The sequence below is a fragment of the Castor canadensis genome, chromosome 6 (genome assembly GCF_047511655.1).
Source record: "Castor canadensis chromosome 6, mCasCan1.hap1v2, whole genome shotgun sequence".
NCBI lineage: Eukaryota > Metazoa > Chordata > Mammalia > Rodentia > Castoridae > Castor > Castor canadensis.
The window spans coordinates 167,737,374-167,761,842 of NC_133391.1; the positions used below are offsets into that span (position 1 = coordinate 167,737,374).

General features: G+C 35.3%; 1 long non-coding RNA gene and 1 other non-coding gene across 2 annotated transcripts in view; both read right to left on the reverse strand.

Moving 5' to 3' along the window:
* Nucleotides 1-23,256, reverse strand: part of LOC141423944 (uncharacterized) — a 38,642-nt gene extending 15,386 nt beyond the window's left edge. Inside the window, exons 1-2 of the long non-coding RNA XR_012448710.1 lie at nucleotides 23,155-23,256; nucleotides 22,893-22,987 (exon numbers count right to left, since the gene is read on the reverse strand). This is a non-coding gene — a long non-coding RNA (uncharacterized lncRNA). The remainder of the gene's footprint in view (nucleotides 1-22,892; nucleotides 22,988-23,154) is intronic.
* LOC141424406 (U6 spliceosomal RNA) lies at nucleotides 16,389-16,491 on the reverse strand. The gene has a single exon (XR_012449343.1). It is a non-coding gene; the product is annotated as a U6 spliceosomal RNA (small nuclear RNA).
* Nucleotides 23,257-24,469: the final 1,213 nt, after the last annotated feature.

A 24,469-nucleotide genomic window follows, 5' to 3' on the forward strand; every position in this document is an offset into this window, starting at 1 on the left:
AGAAATGTGCCTTCCTGCTTCTCTGAATGTAAGCTTAGGATATGCAGGTATTCTGCTTTTCTCTGTTTTGTGGCTGGGGCTGTGCCTATCTCAGCCTACAGATGAAAGCAATTAAGCTGCATCTCTCACCTTGCTTATATCCAGTTCTCACAGGCTTTTCATATTCTGCTATCCACATTAAGGGAAAGATAACAGGTGATTAAATCCCCCAACTGACAATCAATCATATAGAAACACAAAACAAAATAGAAGCATGGAGAGAAGATGGCTATGGAATACAACCCCTCAAAAGGCTAACAATTTAATAGAGGATTTAGTTGAAAAATGAAAGAAATGAATACCCAGTTGAAGGCCACAGTAGAATGATAAGTATGTCCAAAAGAGATGCTCAAAGAGCAACTCAAAAAGGAGCACATAGAGATACTCATGGAGGGGTTTCAAAAGAAGCTTAAAGAGAACAACACAAATAAAAAATTTGAGAAGACATAGAAAGAAGTAAATGAATTCAGAGAAGACTAAAGGAAACTCCAAAATGAAACTAAGGAGACTATAAAAAGAGAGAGAGAGAGAGAGAGAGAGAGAGAGAGAGAGAGAGAGAAAATAAAGAAGAGAGCAAAGATATAATAAAGGGACTTTATAACGACATGGAAAACCTTAGGAAAAAAAGAATCGAGCATAAATCCCAGAAACAAAGAGTTTAAATTACATAAAAATATAGTTGAAAGCCACTCCTGCAGATGAGAACAAGTGGAAGAAAGAATTTCATGGCTTGAAGACAAAATAGTTATTAAGGAAAAAACAAGAATATTTAGACAAAAGACTCAAGAACTACAAAAGGAATACACAAGAACTTAGCAATTACATTAAAAACAAAACCTGTGAATTGTGGGTATTGAAGAAAAAGAATAGATGCAAGCCAAAGGTATTTGTAAGATATTCAACAAAATAATAGAAGAAAATTTCCAAAATCTTGAGAAAGAGATGCCCATTCAGGTACAGGAAGCCTCAAGGACAACAAACAGACATGAGTAGAAGAGAACCCCTCCTTGGCATATTATAATTAAAACAACTAGTACAAAGAACAAGAAAGACTATTGAAGGCACTAAGAGAGAAAAATCAAATAGCATGTAAAGGTAAACTCATCAAAATAACAGCAGATTTCTCAACAGAAACCTTAAAAGCAAGAAGGATATGGAGTGAGGTACTTTGAGTACTGGAATAAAACAATTTCACTACTAGGATACTCTATCCAGCAAAGCTATCATTTTAAATTGAAGGAGGAATAAAAGTATTCCATGATAAACAGAAGCTAAAACAATATATGACCACTAAACCACCACTACAGAAGATTCTGAAAAGAATCCTACACACAAAAGATGAAAAGAAACAACTATGAAAGGACAAGAAGCACTAAACCTCATGAGAATAGCATAGAATTGGCTGCACACACTCAAATCCTTAAATTAAATGGCAGGATTTGTCACATCTCTCAATATTAACACTGAATTTAATGAACTCAACTCTCCCCATCAAGGGACACTGTTTGGCAAATTGGATTAGCAAGGAAAACACCACAATCTGTTGTTTACAAAAGACCCACCTTATTGACAGAAACATGCACTGTCTTAAGGTGAAAGGATGGAAAAAGATTTACAAAGGTAAAGGCCCCCCAAAACAGACTAGAGTAGCAATACTTATATTAAATAAAGTGGACTTCAAATCTAAGTTAGTCAGAAGAGACAAAGAAGTTCACTTCATACTAGCAAAAAGGAAATAATAATAATAAATTATAATAATAAAATAATAAATGAGGGGGAAATAACAATTATCACCTTAAAATTGCCAATGCTTGTGCACCCAACTTCTTTAAACATATACTAATGGATTTAAAATCATAGGTAGACCACAATACAGTGGTAGTGGAAGACTATAATACTCATCTATCACCATAGATCAGTCATTCAGACAAAAACTCAACAAAGAAAATTTAGAATTAAATGACACCATAATAACATCATAGATCTAATGGACACGACAGATGTCTACAGAGTATACCATCCTGCAAGAGCACAATATGCATTCTTCTCAGCACACCACAGAACTTTCTCCAAAATAAACCACATCTTAGGGCACAAAGAAAGTCTCAACAGATATAAGAAAATTGAAATAACACAATAAAACTAGAACTCAACAACAAAAGAAGCAGCAGAAAATATTCAAATAATTGGATGCTGAAAAGTGCACTGCTCACTGATTATAAAGATATGAGGGAGGAAATAAAAAGTCCCTAGAATTTCATGTAAATGAAAACACAACCTGTCAGAACCTATGTGACACAGCAAAGACAGTCTTAGGAATGTTTATACCTGTGAGTGCATGTATTAAAGGCACAAAAACATCTCACATAAATGACCTAATGCTGCATCTCAAACTCCTAGAAAAAAAAGAACAAGTTAAACACTTAAGTAACAGAAGAAAAGAAATAATAAAAATAAGGTCCAAACTCAACAAAACAGAACTAAAAAAAATACAAAGAAGCAACAAAAAAAGCTGATTCTTTGAAAAAATAAGATTGACAGACTTCTGGCAAATATGACTAAAATGAGGAGAGAAAAGATCCAAATTAGTAAAAAAGAAATGAAAAAGGGGAGATAGCAACAAAGACCAAGGAAATCCAAAGAATCATCAGGGACTACTTTGAAAATCTATATTTAAATAAATTAGAAAATCAAGAAGAAATGGATAAATTTCTACATACATATGACCATCCAAAATTGGACTAAGAGGATATTAATCACCTAATCAGATCTATAACACACAATGAAATTGAAGTATCAACAAAGAGTCTCCCAAAAAACAGAAGTCCAGAAACTCAAAGATTTTCCACTGAATTCTACCACACCTTTAAAGAAGAACTAATACCAACACTCCTTAAACTTTACCATGAAATAGAAAGAGAAAAAACACTACCAAACTCATTCTCTTAAGCCAGCATTATAATCATCCCAAAACAGGATAAAGACAAAACAAAAAAAGAATTACAGGCCAATATCTTTAATAAACATAAAAAGCAAAAATACTCAATAAAATAATGGCAAACCAAAATCACCAACATATAAAAAAGATCATACATTATGACCAAGTCTACTTTATCCCAAGGATGCAGGGATGGTTCAACATGTGAAAATCATTAAATGTAATACCACATATTAGCAGGAGCAAAGACAAAAACCACATGATCATCTCAACAGATGCAGAAAAAGCCTTTTATAAAATTCAACACCTTTTCAGGATGAAAGCTCTTATGAAAAAGTAATAGAAGGAATGTTCCTCAATATAATTTCATTTACAATAGTCTCAAAAAAATCAAATACCAAGGAATAAACTTAACAAAGGATGTGAATGACCCCTACAAGGAAAACTATAAATGACTGAAGAAAGAAATCAAAGGAGATTCCAAAAGATGGAGAGATCTCCCATACTCATGGATTGGTAGAATCAACATAGTAAAAATGGCTATGTTGCCAAAAGCAGTGTATCTATTCAATACAATTCTTATCAAAATCCAATGACATTCATCACAGACATTGAAAATCAACCCTAAAGTTCACTTGGAAGCAAAAAAGACCTTGAAGAGCCAGGGCAATATGGAACAAAAGGAACAATACTGGAGGTATCACTATACTCAACTTCAAACTATACTACAGATCCACAGCAATTAAAACAGCATAGTACTAGCACAAAAACAGATATGAAGACCAGTGGAGTCAATGGCTCATGTCTATAATTGTAGCTACTCAAGTGGCAGAGATCAGAATGATCGCAGTTTGAAGCCAACCCAAATAGTTCATGAGTCCCTACCGTGAAAAAACCTATCACAAAAAAGGACTGGTGGAGTGTCTCAAGGTGCCCCAGTACCACAAAAAGAAAGACCAGTGGAACAGAACAGAAGACCCAGATATGAATCCACACAGCTGCACCCACCTTATTTTTGACAAAGGCACCAAAATCTTAGAATGGAGAAAAGACACCTTCTTCAACAAATGTTGCAGGGAAAACTGGTTATCTGCCGTCAAATACACAGAACTTGTCACTATGTACAAGTATCAATTAAATAATATAAGACCTGAAACTTTGAAGCCATATAGGGAAGAGCAGGGAATACACTGGAGGCAACAAGCATAGGCAAAGACATCCTCAGTAGAACTCAATTGGCTCAGCAACTAAGAGATAACAAATGTGACTACAGGAAATTACAAAGCTTCTGCACTACAAAATAAATGGTTTCTAAATTGAAGAGGCCACTTACAGAATGGGAGAAGATCATTACCAATTATGTATCACACAAGGAACTGATAACCAGAGTATCAGAGAGCTCAAAAAACTAAATTTCCAGAAAATCAATTACTCAATAAAGAAATGGGCAAAACATCTGAACAGAGCTTTTTCAAAGAAAGATGTCCAAATGGCTAAAAAACACATGGAAAAATGCTCACCATTCCTCACTGTTCCATAAAGGAAATACAAAACAAAACCATATTAAGATTCTACTTCACACCTGTTAGAATAGCTACCATCAAGAACACAAACAACATATGTTCATGAGGATATGGGGAAAAATGAACCCTCAAACATTGTTGGTGGGAAGGTAAGCTAGTACAACCCACAATGGAAAACAGTATAGAGACTCCTCAAAAAACTAAAAATAGAACTGCCATATGATCAAGCAAGAATATCATCACTATAGATATACCTAAAGGAATGTGAGTCAGGTTACAATAAAGGCACCTGCACACCCATGTTTATTGCATCACTATTCATTCACAATAGCTAAGCTATGGAAACATTCAAGATACCCAACTACTGATGAATGGATTAAGAAAATGTGGTATTTATATACAATGGAATTTTTAGACAGCCATAAAGAAGAACAAAATTTTGTCATTTACATCATCTTAAGTGAAGCTAGCCAGACTCAGAAAGCCAAAAGCCATATGTTCTCTCTCATATGTGGAATCCAAATGCACCAGTATTATGAAACACTGGTCACAGTAAGGCAGGTCAAGCACAGGAGGGGTAAGGTAAAGGAAGGAAGCAAAGAACTTGAATATGGTTGATACACTCTCAAAACAAGAATGAATATAGAAATCTTAAACTGACTGAAACTACCATAAGATAGGGACTAAGGTAGAATGAATAAAATTAGAGGATATAAACAAATTGGGGTTATAATACATATATAAATATATATGGAAATATCACAAGGAAACTCCCTGTGTAGCTTCCTGTGTCTCAAACAAGCAAAGGTGCCATGTTTTGCTTTTATCTTTTCCCCTTTTTTTCTACAAAATCTGTGAATATGAGGGCAGAACAGGTTCTGTGGGGGATGGGGAGTTAGTGGGATGGGGAGGTATCAGGGAAAAGATGATGGAGGATGAATATGGTACAAAAAATGTGTACACATGTATGTAAATGCAAAAATGATACCTGTTAGTGCTATTCCAGGAATCAGAGAAGGGGGGATAAAAGAGAGCAATGGAGGGAGTGAATCAAAGTGTGATATATTTGACACATTGGAAGAATATTTGAAAATATCACTATGTACCCATACTCAACAAAACAATGAAAGAAAAAAATTTCAAAAATAATAGAAAAAATGAACAGATACTTCAACAATGAAGGACAGAAATGCAAACCATGCCATGTGACAAGGAGAGCACTAGTGAATAGCATAGGGTAAATGAAGAGAATAAAGGAGAGTGAGTATGGTGGATGTACTTTACACAGATGTATGAATATGGAAGATAGAAATCTGTCAGTCATTTTAAGAAGGAAGATGGGGAAGAAGGAGAAAAAAGGAGGGGAAGAACCAGACAAGCTACACTGTGCACATATATGAAAATGTCACAAGGAAAGCCCTTAAACAACTGTTACATACTAATAAAAAAAAGTTTTAAAATAGAGAAAAAGAGGGATTCCAAGATGGCGGATAGAGGGAGGAAGCAGAAAGGGAGCCTCCTATAGTGAAATCTTGGAGAGATGCCGGAGACACACTTTGCAGGCATAATCACTGAGAAAAGGCATAACTTTGACCCCTCCACACCTCCAGGCGGCGCAGAGAATCTCCACTTTACGTTAAAAGGAGAAACAAGGAGGGCCCCTGGGCCGCCAGTTGCCGGCGCCCAGACGGCTTGGGAAGACGTGGACCAGAAGAGCTTCATGGTACCACGGTACTCCCACAGACAAGCCTGGGCCACAGCAGCATAGCCCCCTGGACAGAGTGAACTCCACCTGGGGAAAAAAAAGAGAAACTGAGTAATAAGCAATAAGAACAAATGAGACACGCAGAAAAGAGGGTGGGGTGCATTGAGCACTGAAGATTGGGGGAAGGGAATCCTTCCAGGGACTGTAAATAAACAAGCCGGGTGGGCCGAAGAGCCTCTGGCAGGAGCGGGGGCGCGTGCCCAGCAACCAGGAGCAGGAAAGCTTGTGAGAGTGGCTGAGGGAGGAAAACTCCACAGGAGAGGAGGGAAGACCCACTTCCCACATGAGCTGTAAACAAACATGGTGGCTGGCAGGAGCAGCAGCACTGCCCAGTAATCAGGAGCAGGAAAGCTTGAGAAAGCAGAGGTGGGAGGAGAACTGCACAGGACAGGGGGGAAGACCCACCTCCCACATGAACTGTAAATAAACACGCAGGCCTGAGAACACGGGTGCAGTGTCACCTTTCCCAGTGCTTGGAAAGGGGAAAGCTTGTAGCAGAGGCTCATGCACAGGAGAAATCTGTGTAAACAATGCCTGCAGGGCCAGGTGAGTGCTAAGCTCACCCCAGAGATCTGCATAAATAATGCCTCCAGCAATAGCAGGCTGACAGCAGCAGGCAGGCAAGCCACAGTTGCAGAAACGATTATCAGAACTGTCTCCAGACTCTTTTTTTTTTTCTTTGTCTCCCTACCTTTGATAACAGAACAAACGAATTACATGTGCAAGCTGAAAAACTAACTGAAACTGTATTGCATTTGAACTTGGGACACTTGGTGGGGTTTTTTTTGTGCATGTGTGTGTAGTTTTGTTCTTCTTTATGCATCCCCTTTGACGAGACAACTACAGAAGAACATCTGAGGCACCATCTCCCAGGATTGGAGACTGTGACTTCACTGCATTTGAACTTGGAGGTTTATTGGTTTTTTTAAATTTTCTATTTTTTCATTTTATTTTAATACATTTTTATAAATAGATTTTTCTTTCATTTACTTATTTTTTATTTTTATTCTTACCTTTATTTTTTTATTTTTGATTTTCAATCCTCTCTCTGTCTCTCTAATGTCTGTTCAGCTTACTGTCGATTAGTACACTAAAGCTCCCTGTTTATACCTTTGAAATCTTCTTGTCTGACACCCTGTTCTGTTTTCTCCTTCCAGTCTGTGTATTTGTTTTTCCCATTTCTTTAACTTCTTGCTTTCCATCTCAGCTCACCCTTCCATTCTAAATATTACCATTGTTATTATTACAAGCTAGAAAATACTTAATTGCTCACAGTACAGGGACAGTAACAACACCAAAGACAATGACGGGAAGACAGAAAAAACAGGGAAACCAGTTTCCACACAGCAAAAAATTAGAACAGGAACCAGAGGGGAATGAAGAAAACAGGTACTCAGATCCAGACTCCAACAAAATAAAGATAAACTATGCCAAAGGACCCAATTAAGCCCACAAGAATAATTTAAAAGAAGACATACTACAGGTACTCAATGAGAATTTTATAGAGATGATACTGGATAGGGTCAACCAAAATGTACAGGAGACACTCAAGAAATTCCAAGACAAAAATAGAGAATTTGAAAAAACAAAAGAAGAAATAAAGGAAGCCATAGAAACACTGTACAAACACCAAAGTGAAAGAGAGAACACGATGAATAAATGGATAAAAGAACTCAGGACAAAAATAGACAACATAAAAGAGGAAAACAGCCAAGATATGGAAAACCTCAGAAAAAAGAATGAAACAGAACTGCAAAACAAAACGGAAGGCCAATCCAGCAGAATACAACAAACAGAAGACAGAATCTCAGAACTTGAAGATGAAATGATAATTAAAGGAAAAACCGAAGAACTATTAGTTAAACAACTCAAGAACTGTGAAAAGAAAATGCAAGAACTCAACGACTCCATCAAAAGACCAAACTTGAGAATCATGGGCATCCAAGAAGGAGAAGAGGTGCAAGCGAAGGGAATGCATAATATATTCAACAAAATAATAATGGAAAATTTCCCAAATCTAGAAAAAGATATACCCATAGAAATGCAAGAGGCCTCCAGGACACCAAACAGACCACATCAAAATAGAACTACCCCATGACATATCATCATTAAAACAAGTTCAGAAACTAGGGAAAGAATATTGAAGGCTGTAAGAGAGAAAAAACAAGTAACATACAAAGGTAAACCCATCAAAATCACATCAGACTTCTCAACAGAAACATTAAAAGCAAGAAGAGCATGGGATGAGATCTTCTGAGCACTGAATGAAAATAACTTCAAGCCCAGGATACTCTACCCAGCAAAACTATCATTCAAAATAGACAGAGCAATAAAAGTCTTCCATGATAAGCAGAAACTAAAACAATATGTGACCACAAAGCCACCACTACAAAGGATTCTTCAAGGGATTCTGCACACAGAAAGTGAAACCCAACTTAACCATGAAAAGATAGGCAGCACCAAACCACAGGAAAAGAAAAAGCAAGACAGTAAAGAGTAACCTCAACTTAGATACACACAATCAAACCTTCAAACAACTAAGACAACTAAATGACAGGAATCACCACATATCTATAAGTACTAACGCTTAATGTTAACGGACTTAATTCACCCATCAAAAGGCACTGCTTGATGAAATGGATTAAAAAGGAAGATCCAACAATTTGTTGCTTACAGGAGACCCATCTCACCGAAAGAAATAAGCATAGGCTAAGGATGAAAGGATGGAAGAAGATTTACCAAACCAATGGCCCCTGAAAACAGGCAGGAATAGCAACACTTATCTATGACAAAGTAGACTTCAAACCTACATTGATCAACTGAGATAAAGAAGGACATTACATACTAATAAAAGGGGAAATAGACCTAATGTAAATAATAATTATCAACCTGTATATACCCAATGTCAATGCACCAAATTTCATCAAACATACCCTGAAAGACCTAAAAGCATATATAAATATCTCCAAAATAGATCATATCCTAGGGCACAAAGCAAGTCTCAGCAAATATAAGAAAATAGAAATTATACCGTGCATACTATCTGATCACAATGCAGTAAAAATAGAACTCAACAACAAAAGTAAAGACAAAAAACATGCAAACAGCTGGAAACTAAATAACTCATTATTAATGAAGAATGGATCATCGATGGAATAAAAGAGGAAATTAAAAAGTTCCTGGAAGTCAATGAAAATGAAAACACAACCTACTGGAACCTATGGGACACAGCTAAGGCAGTCCTGAGAAGAAAGTTTATAGTCATGACTGCATATATTAAAAAGACTAAAAGATCCCAAATCAATGACCTAATGATACATCTCAAACTCCTAGAAAAACAAGAACAAGCAAATCCCAAAACAAATAGGAGAGAAAGAATAAAAATAAGAGCTGAAATCAACGAAATAGAAACCAAAAAAAACATACAAAGAATTAATGAAACAAAAAGTTGGTTCTTTGAAAAAATAAAGAAGATCAATAGACCCCTGGCAAACCTGACTAAAATGAAGAGAGAAAAAACCCAAATTAGTAGAATCAGGAATGCAAAAGGGGAGATAACAACAAACACCATGGAAGTCCAGGAAATCATCAGAGACTACTCTGAGAACCTTTATCAAATAAATTTGAAAATCTTAAAGAAATGGACAGATTTCTAGATACATATGATCATCCAAAACTGAACCAAGAGGAAATTAATCACCTGAATAGATCTATAACACAAAATGAAATTGAAGCAGCAATCAAGAGTCTCCCCAAAAAGAAAAGTCCAGGACCTGATGGATTCTCTGCTGAATTCTATCAGACCTTTAAAGAAGAACTGATACCAACCCTCCTTAAACTGTTCCATGAAATAGAAAGGGAAGGAAAACTGCCTAACACATTTTATGAAGCCAGTATTACACTTATCCCAAAACCAGGCAAAGACACCTCCAAAAAGGAGAACTATAGGCCAATCTCCTTAATGAACATTGACACAAAAATCCTCAACAAAATAATGGCAAACCGAATTCAACAACACATCAAAAAGATTATTCACCACTACCAAGTAGGCTTCATCCTGGGGATGCAGGGGTGGTTCAACATATGAAAATCAATAAATGTAAAAAGCCACATTAACAGAAGCAAAGACAAAAACCACTTGATCATCTCAATAGATGCAGAAAAAGCCTTTGATAAGATCCAACACCATTTCATGATAAAAGCTCTAAGAAAACTAGGAATAGAAGGAAAGTACCTCAACATTATAAAAGCTATATATAACAAACCTACAACCAGCATTATACTTAATGGAGAAAAACTGAACCATTCCCTCTAAAATCAGGAAACAGACAAGGTTGCCCACTATCTCCACTCCTATTCAACATAGTACTGGAATTCCTAGCCAGTACAATTAGGCAAGAAGAAGGAATAAAAGGAATACAAATAGGTAAAGGAACTGTCAAAATATCCCTATTTGCAGACAACATGATCCTAAACCTTAAAGACCCAAAAAACTCTACTCAGAAGCTTCTAGACATCAACAATAGCTATAGCAAGGTAGCAGGATATAAAATCAACATAGAAAAATCATTAGCATTTCTATACACTAATAGTGAGCAAACTGAAAAAGAATATATGAAAACAATTCCATTTACAATAGCCTCAAACAAAATCAAATACCTAGGTGTAAACCTAACAAAAGATGTGAAAGACCTCTACAAGGAAAACTATACACTTCTGAAGAAAGAGATTGAGGAAGACTATAGAAAGTGGAGAGATCTCCCATGCTCATGGATTGGTAGAATCAACATAGTAAAAATGTCGATACTCCATAAAGTAATCTACATGTGTAATGCAATTCCCATCAAAATTCCAACGACATTCATTAAAGAGATTGAAAAATCTACTGTGAAATTTATATGGAAACACAAGAGGCCACGAATAGCCAAGGCAATACTCAGTCAAAAGAACAATGCAGGAGGTATCACGATACCTGACTTCAAACTATATTACAAAGCAGTAGCAATAAAAACAGCATGGTACTGGCACAAAAACAGACATGAAGACCAGTGGAACAGAATTGAGGACCCAGATATGAAGCCACACAGCTATAACCAACTTGTCTTTGCAAAGGACCTAAAAATATACGATGGAGAAATAGCAGCCTCTTCAACAAAAACTGCTGGGAAAACTGGTTAGCAGTCTGCAAAAACCTGAAACTAGATCCATGTATATCACCCTATACCAAGATTAACTCAAAATGGATCAAGGATCTTAATATCAGACCACAAACTCTAAAGTTGATACAGGAAAGAGTAGGAAATACTCTGGAATTAGTAGGTATATGTAAGAACTTTCTCAATGAAACCCCAGCAGCACAGCAACTAAGAGATAGCAAAGATAAATGGGACCTCATAAAATTAAAAAGCTTCTGTTCATCAAAAGAAATGGTCTCTAAACTGAAAAGAACACCCACAGATTGGGAGAAAATATTTTCCAGCTATACATCAGACAAAGGACTGATAACCAGAATATATAGGGAACTTAAAAAACTAAATTCTCCCAAAACCAATGAACCAATAAGGAAATGGGCAAGTGAACTAAATAGAACTTTCTCAAAAGAAGAAATTCAAATGGCCAAAAAACACATGAAAAAAATGCTCACCATCTCTAGCAATAAAGGAAATGCAAATTAAAACCACACTAAGATTCCACCTCACCCCTGTTAGAATAGCCATCATTAGCAACACCACCAACAACAACAGGTGTTGGCGACGATGTGGGGAAAAAGGAACCCTCTTACACTGCTGGTGGAAATGTAAACTAGTACAACCACTCTGGAAAAAAATTTGGAGGCTACTTAAAAAGCTAGACATTGATCTACCATTTGATCCAGCAATACCACTCTTGGGGATATACCTAAAAGACTGTGACACAGGTTACTCCAGAGGCATCTGCACACCCATGTTTATTGCGGCACTATTCACAATAGCCAAGTTATGGAAACAGCCAAGATGCCCCACCACTGACGAATGGATCAAGAAAATGTGGTATCTATACACAATGGAATTTTATGCAGCCATGAAGAACGAAATGTTATCATTCACTGGTAAATGGATGGAATTGGAGAACATCATTCTGAGTGAGGTTAGCCTGGCCCAAAAGACCAAAAATCGTATGTTCTCCCTCATATGTGGACATTAGATCAAGGGCAAACACAACAAGGGGATTGGACTTTGAGCACATGATAAAAGCAAAAGCACACAAGGGAGGGGTGAGGATAGGTAAGACACGTAATAAATTAGCTAGCATTTGTTGCCCTTAACGCAGAGACACTAAAGCAGATACCTTAAAAGCAACTGTGGCCAATAGGAAAAGGGGACCAGGAACTAGAGAAAAGGTGAGATCAAAAAGAATTAACCTAGAAGGTAACACACACACACAGGAAATCAATGTGAGTCAATGCCCTGTATAGCTATCCTTATCTCAACCAGCAAAAACCCTTGTTCCTTCCTATTATTGCTTATACTCTCTCTACAACAAAATTAGAAATAAGGGCAAAATAGTTTCTGTTGGGTATTGAGGGGGTGGGGGGGAGAGGGAGGGGATGGAGTGGGTGGTAAGGGAGGGGGTGGGGGCAGGGGGAGAAATGACCCAAGCCTTGTATGCACATATGAATAATAAAAGGAAAAAAATATATAAAATAAAATAAAATGTAACACAAAAAAATAAAGTAGAGAAAAACAATCTTGTGGATATTTTCTTGAAATCAACTAGTAAAAGAGAAACAAAGGGAACTAATAGGGAATTGTTTTTAGGAAAGAACAAGCATAAATTCACCTAAAAATTATTCAGTGTATGAGGATTCCTCTTTCCCTGCATCCTTGCCAACATTTGTTGTTGTTTGTGTTTTTGATAGTAGTTATTCTAACAGGAGTGAGGTGGAATTCTAATGTGGTTTTGATTTGCATTTCCTTTATGCCCAGGGATGGTGAGCATTTTTTCATGGGTTTTTCTTAGCCATTTCAACTTCTTTTAAAAATGCTCTGCTCAGATCTTTTGCCCATTTGTTCATTGGGTCATTGATTTTGGGGGAGTTTAGTTTTTTCAACTCCCTGTATAGTCTCATTATCAATTACTTGTCAGATGTATAACTGGCAAAAACTTTCTCCCATTCTGTGGGCAGTCTCTTCAATTTAGAGACCATTTCTTTTGTTGTGCAAAAGCTTTTTAATTTCATGTAATCCTGTTTGTCAATCCTTTTCTTAGTTGCTGAGACATTTGAGTTCTATTGAAGTGATTGCCTACGCCTATTAATTCCACTGTATTCCCTTTTCTTTGCTGCACCAGCTTCAAAGTTTCAGGTCTTATATTAAGGTCCTTAATCCACATTGAGTTGATACTTGTACAGGGTGACAGACGTGGAACTGAGGCAGATCCTGTTTTCCCTGCAACATTTGTTGAAGAAGCTGTCTTTTCTCCATCATAAGATTTTGGCACCTTTGTCAAAAATTAGGTGGGTGTAGCTGTGTGGATTCATACTTGGGACTTCTCTTCTGTTCCACTGGTCTTCATATCTGTTTTTGTGCAAATAATATGCTGTTTTAATTGCTATTGCTCTGTAGTATTTTTTGAAATCGGGTATTGTGATACTTCCAGCATTGTTCTTTTTGCTCAGTATTGCCCTGGCTCTTCATGGTCTTAAGTGCTTCCAACTGAACTTTAGGGTTGGATTTTCAATCTCTGTGATGAATGTCATTGGGATTTTGATGGGAATTGCATTGCTCTTGGTAATATAGGTATTTTCACTATATTGATTCTATGAGTATAGGAGATCTTTCCATCTTCTGTACTATTCTTTGTTTTCTTCCTTCAATGGTTTATAGTTTTCCTTGTAGAGACCTTTCATGCCCTTTGTTAAGTTTATTCTTAGGTATTTTATTTTGAGGCTATTGTAAATGAAATTATTTTCCTATATTCTGTCTCAACCTGTTCATTGTTGGTGTATAGAAATGCTATTGATTTTTGTAAACTGATTTTGTATCTTGCAATTTTGCTGAAGCTGTTTATGATGTGCAGGAGTGTTTTTGGTAGAGTATGTCAGCTCTTTTAAGTATTGGATCATGTCTTCTGCAAATAGGAAGTTTGACTACTTTCATTCCAATTTGTAGTCCTTTTATTTCTACTTCCTGTCATATTGCTCTGGCTAGGAATTCCAAGTATATGTTGAAAAGGAGTGGAGAGAGTGGATTCCCTTGTCTCATTCCTGATTTTAGAGGAAATGTTTTCAGTTTTTCTGCATTCAGTATGATGTTGGCCATATGTTTGTCATATATAGTCTTTATTATGTTGAGGTACATTCCTTCGATTCCTAATTTCATCAGAGCTTTCATCATGAAAGGGTGTTGAATTTGTCAAAGGCTTTTCCTGTATCTATTGGGGTAATCATGTGGTTTTTTGTATTTGCTTCTGTTAATATGTGGTATTACAATGAATGATTTGCATATGTTTAACCATCCCTGCATCCCTGGGATAAAGCAGAGTTGATCATAAAATACGATTTGATATACTGTTGAATTCAGTTTTTCATTTTTTATTGAGGATTTTTGCTTTTATGTTCATTAAAGATAATGGCATGTAATTCTTTTTTTGTTTTGTCCTTATCCTGTTTTGGGACGATTGTAATGCTGGCTTCATAGAATGAGTTTGGCAGTTTTCCTTCCCTTTCTATTTCATGGAACAGTTTAAGGAGGGTTGGTATCAGTTCTTCTTTAAAGTTCTGGTAGAACTCACCAGGGAATCCATCAGGTCCTGGACTTGACTTTTGTTTTGGGGGGAGACTCTTTATTGCTGGTTCAATTTCATTGTGTGTTATACATCTGTTTATGTGATTTATATCTTCTTGGTTCATGGTTGGATAGTCATATGTATATAGAAATTTGTCCATTTCTTCTAGATTCTCCAATTTATTCAAATGTAGGTTCTCAAAGTAATCCCTGATGAGTCCCTGGATTTCCTTGGTGTTGTTAGCCCCCATTTTTCATTTCTGATTTTACTAACTTGGGTCTTTTCCCCCTCATTTTAATCAGATTTGCCAGGGGTTCATTGATCTTGTTTATTTTCTCAAAAAAAATTCTGTTTGTTTCATTGATTCTTTGTGGGTTTTTTTTTTTGTCTCTATTTATTTCAGTCCTATTTTTATTATTTCTTTCCTGCTAGTTTTGGTTGTAGCTTGTTCTTGTTTTTCTAGCAGTTTCAGATTCAGCATTAGGTCATTTATTTGAGATCTTTCTTTTTTTTTAAATATGTACACTCATGGCTATAAACTTTCCCCTTAGGACTGCCTTTGCTGTGCCCCATAGGTTATGATCGGTTGTGCTCTGGTTCTCATTGAATTCCAGGAACTTTTTGATTTCCTCCCTCATTTCTTCTATGACCCATTGATCATTGAGCAAAGAGTTATTCAGTCTCCAAATGTTTGAGGATTTTCTGCTGCTTCCTTTTTTGTTGAATCCTAGTTTTATTGTGTTGTGGTCAGACAGTATGCAGTGGGTTATTTCAACTTTCTTATGTTTTTAAGACATTAGGCACTTATAAGGGAAAATTGTTATTCCCTCTTGTTATATTTCTCCTTTTATCAATATGAAGTGACCTTCTTTTTCTCTTCAAACCAAAATTTGTGGTGTGAAGATTTTTGGTTGAAGTCTACCTTATTTAAGTTTTGCTACTATTGCCTTTTTAGGGTCCGTTAGTTTGGTAAATCTGATTCCACCTGTCCACTGTAAGGTGGGGGTTTTTTTGTAGACAACAGATTGTAAGGTCTTCATTTTTAATCCAGTTTGTCAATTGGTATCTTTTGATGGAGTCCTTGAGTCCATTAAAATTCAGTGTTAATATTGGCAAGTATGTGGTAATTCCTGCCATTTAGTTGGTTTTGTTATGTAAAGGTTTGTGTGTGTGCAAGTAATTCTATGTTATTCTGATTATTTGTCTTGTCTTCTCTTAAGGTTTAATAATTCCCATCTTTTCATGACTATGTTTGTTTTCATCTTTTGCTTGTAGGATTTCTTTAAGAATCTTCTGTAGAAGTGGTTTAGTGGTTATGGATTATTTTAGTTTATGTTTATCCTGGAAGATTTTTATTAAAACTATGGAATGCTTCATGAATTTGAATGTTATCCTTGTGCAAGGGCCATGCTAATCTTTTCTGTATCATTTGAATTTTAGTATAACTGCTGCTGAAACAAGTACTCAGTTTATTAAAGTGAAATATGAAATAAAATATTTGAGAAGTGAAAGAAAAAAATAATGCTACCATTGCTAAGAGAATATGACCCTGAGTATCAGAGACAAATTGAGCTAATCATGGTTTTCATCATTCTTGCTGTCTACAAGATAAGTATTTAAAAGTATGCAAACTTTGATGAAACTGCAACAGTTATTTAATAAAACAAATATCTCATTCTGACAGCAACATAAAATAGAAGGCACTTAAATGTAAATCTTAATAAGTGATATGTAAAATTCTGTGAAATTATAAAGTTCAGATATAAAAATGGATAGAAAGACAAAAGTTATACTGTTCTATTTTACAATATGTTACTGCAGTTAGAAATTTTCTATTCAGAAATTAAATTGAGTACTTACAACTAGTTTTTGTGTAGCTACTGATGGCAACATCAAAATATTTTAAGTGTGGAGATGGTTCTGAGAATATCCAAGATATTCCAAGACTAAAAATATTAGTCTTCCAAAGGTAAGCAGTCAATTAATAAACTAATATATACCTCATGTGCTGAGATTGCAATATGAAACAAGTCAATTAGTTCATTGGTGACATGGCTACAGGACCTTAAAATCTGCACAGTGCCTTGTGCTGACTGGCAACCCCACCAGCCCTCACTTCAGCTGCCATCCAGGATCTGATGCTTGAGTATTCCCAAACCAAGCTGATGTCATCGGTATTGTTTTATTTCCAGCTCACAACTGTAGTGTTCACAATCCTGCTGTTCTTTTTGCTTTTCTCTTTTGTTTTTCTCAGACTCCTGCTGGCTTCTTGCTGTTGTTCTCTAGAGATTCACTACCTTCTGGCTTTAGATATGATTATCACAGAAAACATGTTAAGAGAGATTTTAACCAATGGATTAAAAGCACAGTGTTCACAGGTGGCCATTTAAAGGGAACAATACTTCGGGATGGTGACGCCACGTCAGATCAAAGGATATTTCTGGAATACTTTCTTTTGAACCAAATAAGAAATTCTGCACCTCTGCTGAATATACCTCTTAAAACCACATCACTTTGAGTCACTACTGGTTTAATCATTTATATAAATAATTATTTAAATTTCATTTAATCCAAGTGTATTTATTTGTAAAATTATGTTTTCCTGCACAAAGAATTCAGGCACCTGCATGCAAAACTGTGATATTCATAGGTCAAAAATAATGTGTTACAGAATTTTAGTATGCTATAAAGTCAATCCCCAAATTCCTCTCCACATTAATTTTTTTGCCCCATGACTGAAATACTTTAGAATTATGAGGTCAGCTACCAGAAAGCCTTAGAAGCAACAAGGGGCAGATAAAATCCCAGGAGACTCCCCATCCACCAGGACCTGCTTAGCTCTGCAAACCATTCACCTAGGGGATCAAGCAATTACTCTTGAGAAAACTGCCTCAGCCACTATTCCCTATCCAGATTTGCCAAGCACAAATGGATACCCTCGCTGATCAGCAGCTCAAAAATAACAAAAAGTGTGCTGGGTGTGGTGGTGGATACATGTAGTCAGTACTCAGGAGATGGAGACAGGAGGTTTGCTAGCCCAAGGCTGGCCCGGGCTGCATAGCTCCTATGTCAAAACCACAATGATAATAAGTAAATAAAAATAAAGCTGAAATAAATGAGGTATAAAGAAAATACAATTATTATGTTATGTGCTTTTAGATGGAGATGTGTCTGAGGTTTAAATAGTTCAATTTAAATATTTTAATAAAAATCCATTTCATTGGAAATGGGAATTTTGTAGTTTTATACACTTGAAATCCTGTCAAATACAAAATCAAGGATTTTAAGCTAAAATGCAATGTAAAGTAAGAAACAAAATTTACATGTTCATGCATTTATTCACACACATGAAGACTAATGCAGCTCTTTGCAGTAAGGAATCATGAAAATTTAATGTGTGGTAAACCAAGCTATTTTCAAATTACTTCAAACCAACTTTGAACCTCTTTAAAAAATAGTCATGTATTTCCAGCTTGATTTTCTCTTTTTTTCTAGAAGACATGATATTCATTTTTTACCACTATCACATCTAAATTTTTTAAACAAAGAGGTCTCTCAAAATCTAACTCTCTCAATAGTGTTTGAAATGAGGCAAAGTCAAGAGTTTGGATGATTGATTGATTGATCTATACTTACATGGATTACTTTTCAAAACCCTTTGTCATCCACTGGTAGTGCCTTAATGGGACTCCTCCTTCCGTAACATATCAACATCAGTTTGTACATCCATCTCAAATCCTCTTGTTCAAAATTTACAAACGATATAATGACCCTGCTAATTTATGTTTTGTTCAGTTTTTCTAATAGTATGAATGTACTTTTTTGAAATGGTGAGAAAAAAGCTTTGTGAAACAATTTTTTTCTTTCACAGATGACCTGAAATACTAGTGTGATAGTGTACATTTAAAAAACAGTAAACTAAAAATAGTTTAGGCCAATTTATAATTGTTTATTTTCTTTATAATGCTTGTGTTTGATTTTTAATTATAAATAATAATAAAATTGCTTATAATTTGATTTGCTAAGAAAAAAATGAGCTTTCTTGAGACAGGATAATACCTATGTTATATTCTATTCTATTTGTTGTGTATAGCCTTTTATACATTAAAAGGAAACTAGACTCGGATATTTTATGAATAATAAATCTTAGAAATCATTGAACTTGTATCTCAGATATCTAAAAGAAACCTTCCCCACCCTACAGGCAGCAGAACTCAGAGGATTTGGCCATGAAGTGGAAACTTGAAAATGATATGGACTCATTGAGAGGAAAGCTTATAGATTCTAGAATATTAATTTAAAATAATTAAAATCAGGTAGAAGAGCCATTAAAAGTGGGTGGAATATTATAACCTACATTTGATTCTGAAGGAAAATTAGCTATGAAGTTTCAATCACACTTTACAAATGGTGGTTTGTCTCAATAACCTATTATATTATAAGCCATTAATCATGTCTGGACCGTGTAGAATTCTATGAAAATCAGTTTGGGATTCTAAAAGAGAAAACAAAATACTAAAGTGGTAACATAACAATTTATAGAAAAATATTAAAAATTCTAATTTTAGGGCACCATAGTCTTTGACTTGGTCAAACAGAAATTATATAATAAACCTAAGGACAGGTGTTACTATCATTTTGATAAGGAAAGTATTTTTTTGCATAAAAATTGTATAGGAACCAGTATAGAAAGAAACATATGTAGTATACCACTGGATGAGCAGACAAGGAAATTGGAAATTTTTAAAGAATGCAAGCTCTTTGGAATGGAGGTAATTTACATCTTTTAAAACTTGGAGTAATGGCATATTGTGTTTGAGAATGTTACAAAAATGATGCAATAATGTCAAAATTAACACTTTGACATCTCTAGGATGTTAATAGAAAAAATCATTAAACTGAATACCTTTAAAATATGCTACAATAACTAAAATTATACTTGGTTTATCTATCAAGGACAGATTGATCTGATCTGTGTCCTAGATCATTCATGGCATCCATGCTCCCACACCATGCTGCAGGTTCATTTCGGTATGTATGTCTGGGGTGTGCAATCTAAGTGACCTGCAGGCATCTATGGGAGAAAAGCATTCCTTCGTTTTACTGCAAGAACAGAAATCAATCTTGAAACACAGGAAGCAGAGCCTACTTTAGCTCTCCAAAACTTGTGCTGTTTCAGTGATTACAGGTTAATTGATCTTTTCTCCTCTGTGAAAAACCAGCCTAAATCCATGGTCTTCTCCAAGGTGTTTTAATAAGAAATCTGTTTTTGGAAATACATGTCTTAAGCCAATTTTCTAAAAAATATTTCAGCATAAAAGCTTCCATTATTTCAAGTATGCAGTTAATTTTCTTGATAATTTTATTCAAATCCAACCTGGAGAAGTATTCTTCTTATAAGGTATTTTTAAGTGAAGCATTGAAGAAAGATTTGAGGGAAACAAACAAAATCTATTCAGAAAAATACAGATTTTTTAATTTTAATATTTAAAAAATTTTCAAAATTTTTGAGCCTTCTAATCTCTGGTACGAGGAAATAACACAATGGAAGTAGACCCAGAGTCATATGTGAAAATCTTGGGTGGCTTTGCAAAAAGGGCTTACATTGTAATCTTTCTGATATTTTAAATATTTTCCTTAAACAGCAAATTGTCTTTTCTTCCAAAGATAAAATTTTCTCTTTTTTGCTTTATAAATATTTTACTTGTTAATTTCAAAAGCAAGTTGAAATTTCCTAAGAAATATTATTTTAGCGAATGACATGTTATTTGTTACTTTATATTTTGATTTTATTATTAAAGTACATGTACATATTACATATGAACATCACACTTAAGATTTATAGATAAAAATAATGGCCTCAAAATGGTCTGCAATCATTATTTTGTTGGTAGGGAAGTGGAAACATGAAGAAAATCACTTGAATTATGTACCTAGAAAGATAATGACAAAGACCGGAACATGATAAATCTCTAGTACAATGTTAATTTTATTGTTTGATGGTAAATGTATACTACCAAGGAAATGCTTGTCATGTTTGTATTGGTTGATAAAATATTGAGACTAGAAATGATGTTTATGCTATTTAAATTTTGTGTTTGTTCCATTTTACAAACATCTTTTAAATGGAAATAAGGTTTTGCCAATCTCACAGGTACAAAAAAAATGAGAGAGAAATTACAAGAGAAAAATCAATAATAAGAATTAAAGAGTTACAACTTATATCTCCTGAAAATGATTGTAGTTCTAAGCTGCCTAGCAGATGAAGTCAGTGTCTGAAAAATTAGTTTGGTTAATATCTCCACTGTGCAAGAACCAAATTTTGAAGATTTACTTTCAATAGATTATTCCACTCTTTTGTTAAGTTTTTATATGATAGAAAGTCCGTTAAAACAAATATCACTTCTGTCTTATAACATGATTGACAACTCATTTTTTCTTATACATGCAAGACTATGTAATTTTCTTAAGATGAAAATGTGGGAGCATCAAATATACTGACCCAGCTCATGAATACTGGCATAATAGTAGAATTGTCTCATGGTATTTTCAGAGTATTCATGTTGTAACACATAAAGACAAGGATATTGCAGTAACCTAAAAATTATATCAGTAATCAGCACAAAACCATATTTAGACTCCAAAGTGTAATGCTGCAAATATCTTCTCAATCCAAGTCCTGAAGGAATAGGACACATTTATAGCAATTATCAACACCCCCCCACACACACTTTTGTCTTATGAAAGCATGAAAACCTATTTTTGCAATCAATGCCATTATTGGTCCATTATCCCACTTTTCCCTCTGAGGACCATTCATGATCTTGGACCTCCTTCAACGCACGAGCTTCCAACACATCAGCCTTAAGGAAACAGTCATCACAATTCAAAAGAAATAAGGCTTAGCAATAATGATAGGAGTACTCAAGATAGATTACCTCAGAATATTCAAGTAATATGTAAAATTAATAAAAGCATTATGAAAATTCACACCAAAAATATATGAGCACATATAGATGGATTACACCAACAAAATGGCATTTTGGGGAGCCGTGAGAGAATTCACAAGAATTCACTTTTGGTAATTTGTACAAGGAGAAAGTATGGTGTGTTCATCACCTTGCAAAGCCCAGGTGTTTTCTGGTGCTGCTGTAGCCTCAACATTAAAGCAGAACTCACCTCCCAAGAGGTTCAGTGAGGAGGTCAGACAGGCAATGACTTCTAGGTGAAATGTGATTAACAACTTAGAAGTGGGGCAAACCATGTTGGATTGCTATTGTCACTTAAGTCACTCCTGGCTGGAATAGCCAGGAGTATCTAATAAAATAAGAAACATTTCATCAGAATTTTATCCCTTCTGTGGGAATCTCAAAGATACCTAGACAGGTTAAATTTACTTCATTGCATTTTCTAATCTAGGCCAAAATGAAGTGGCATCCCGAAGACCTGTACACCTCTCTGTGCCAGGCTGTTAAAAAGGGTATTGAGACATTAATCATAGAAAAGAAGCATAGCTACAATTTTCAAGCTAATGGTGTTAAATAACACCGTATCCTTTAGTTGGCAAAGGCCAAAAGATTATTTTATACCCCTGATAAGCCACAATACTTGACATTTCTTGGGGGAAAGGTGAGAATCCCAGTGACTTAAAGTTCCATGACTTAGAAGTGATTCTTACCTCTAAGAAAAGTGACTACATTCCCATATAATAAATATAATAAATAGAGCAGCCTTGGTAAGTGCTGGCTGGGCTTGTGTGTGTTGTTAGCCATTTCCACATTTCCTGGAATGTGAGTCCACTGGTTAAAAATTCCCAAGATGGGAAAACAATCTGAGTATCACAGCTGTGCATTTTGTTTACCCAAGAGCTTCCATTTCAGATATTGATCCAACTGGCTTCTCGTCTCTCCCCTTAGCTAGCAGAGTCCAGGATCATCATGGAGCCAAGTACAGTTCCTAGCAAAGGAGAGAAAGCAAGCGTTTGTACGAAGGCTAACATTTCTCTTGTTCTCACATTGTGATCAAGCTTGTTCATTCGCTTTAAAAAGGAATACTCTGGTTAATAAGGTTTCAGTTTTTAAAAAATTCATTAAATAAGATGAGGGGGGCAATTTTGCACTTACATTTCGTTTATGCCAAAAATGGATCTCATTGGAAAGACTGATGATCACTTTAAGGCTGTTCTTTCACTTCTGTTTCTGGAAACCAGTTGTCACTCTTTAACTAGGTAAACAGGAAATACATTTTTTAGATCTATCTTTGTTCTTTTTCCCTACCTTCAGAGTTAAAGATTTTTTTTCACAAATTCAGTTACTACTATATATCACATTTAGTGCAATTATTAAAATTTAAATTGAATGCTTGAATTATCATGCCACCTTAATCCAGAGTGTATTCTCTGTAACGTTGCTTTTATGCTATTTCAACACTTTAGAATGAAAGGGAGAGAAATAAATATTGACACTGACCATACACAATATCTTCTATTGTCAATATAGATGAACATACTCATCGTGACTGCACACCAAAAGCATTCCTGAAACTGTTTCCTGTCCTTACCCCACAGTTTCTCTGTTATGCTCATGTAGAAAATTCTGTAATTTATTCAGTATTTACTTCAAATCCAAACTCAAACATCTTCACTCTTGAAATCAACCACTATAATACAAGAGCATTTAATTTTTGCCATGTTTATAACATTTACAAAAGTTTGCATTTTGCCACTATCACTACATTTTCATTATTTGCACACATATATTGATCTGTTTTTAATTATTCAATTGTTATTAACAAATCCCTTTAATTATTCTAAGTTATATAAAGAGAATAAGGTGAGTCACATGTAAACCTGCTATCAATAATCTTTTTGTTTAATACAAAAGATTAGAGAACTCCACTCCCTTTGATGTGGAGTTCAGCATGCTAAGTAACATTAGAGGCTCAGATTAAAAGTAGAAAGGCTCATTAATAGAAAAAGGGAGAATCAGAAGATAATGAAGGACACAGTGTGATGTGGCTATGTAGTTTGGGCTTTCCTTTGCATAATAAAAGGAATAAGTGAAGTTTTTCTATAGGAAAGTGAAATGGCCACGTACAGCCTTCAGGAAAATCTAACGGGAATGGTTCTGTTGAATCAGAATGAGCATGGCTGCAGTGTGGGAGAACATGGTCCTAGGTGAATTTAGTGAGACCTAAATTAGAGAAGTGTCAGGGAATTAAAGAGGAAGAAACAGATACAAGATATATTTGGAGACTGACTGATGATGAAGCAAGAGAGACAGGATAGGAGCATTTGTCTCAAGGGGTAGGTACATGGCTCAAGACTGGAAAACTGAGTAAATGAAAGGTTTGTAGGAAAAGAATTGGAAATAGGTCAAAATTCTGGAAAATCTGACAATTTCAGATGGGACGCATGAATGAAAGTTAGCAAGACACACA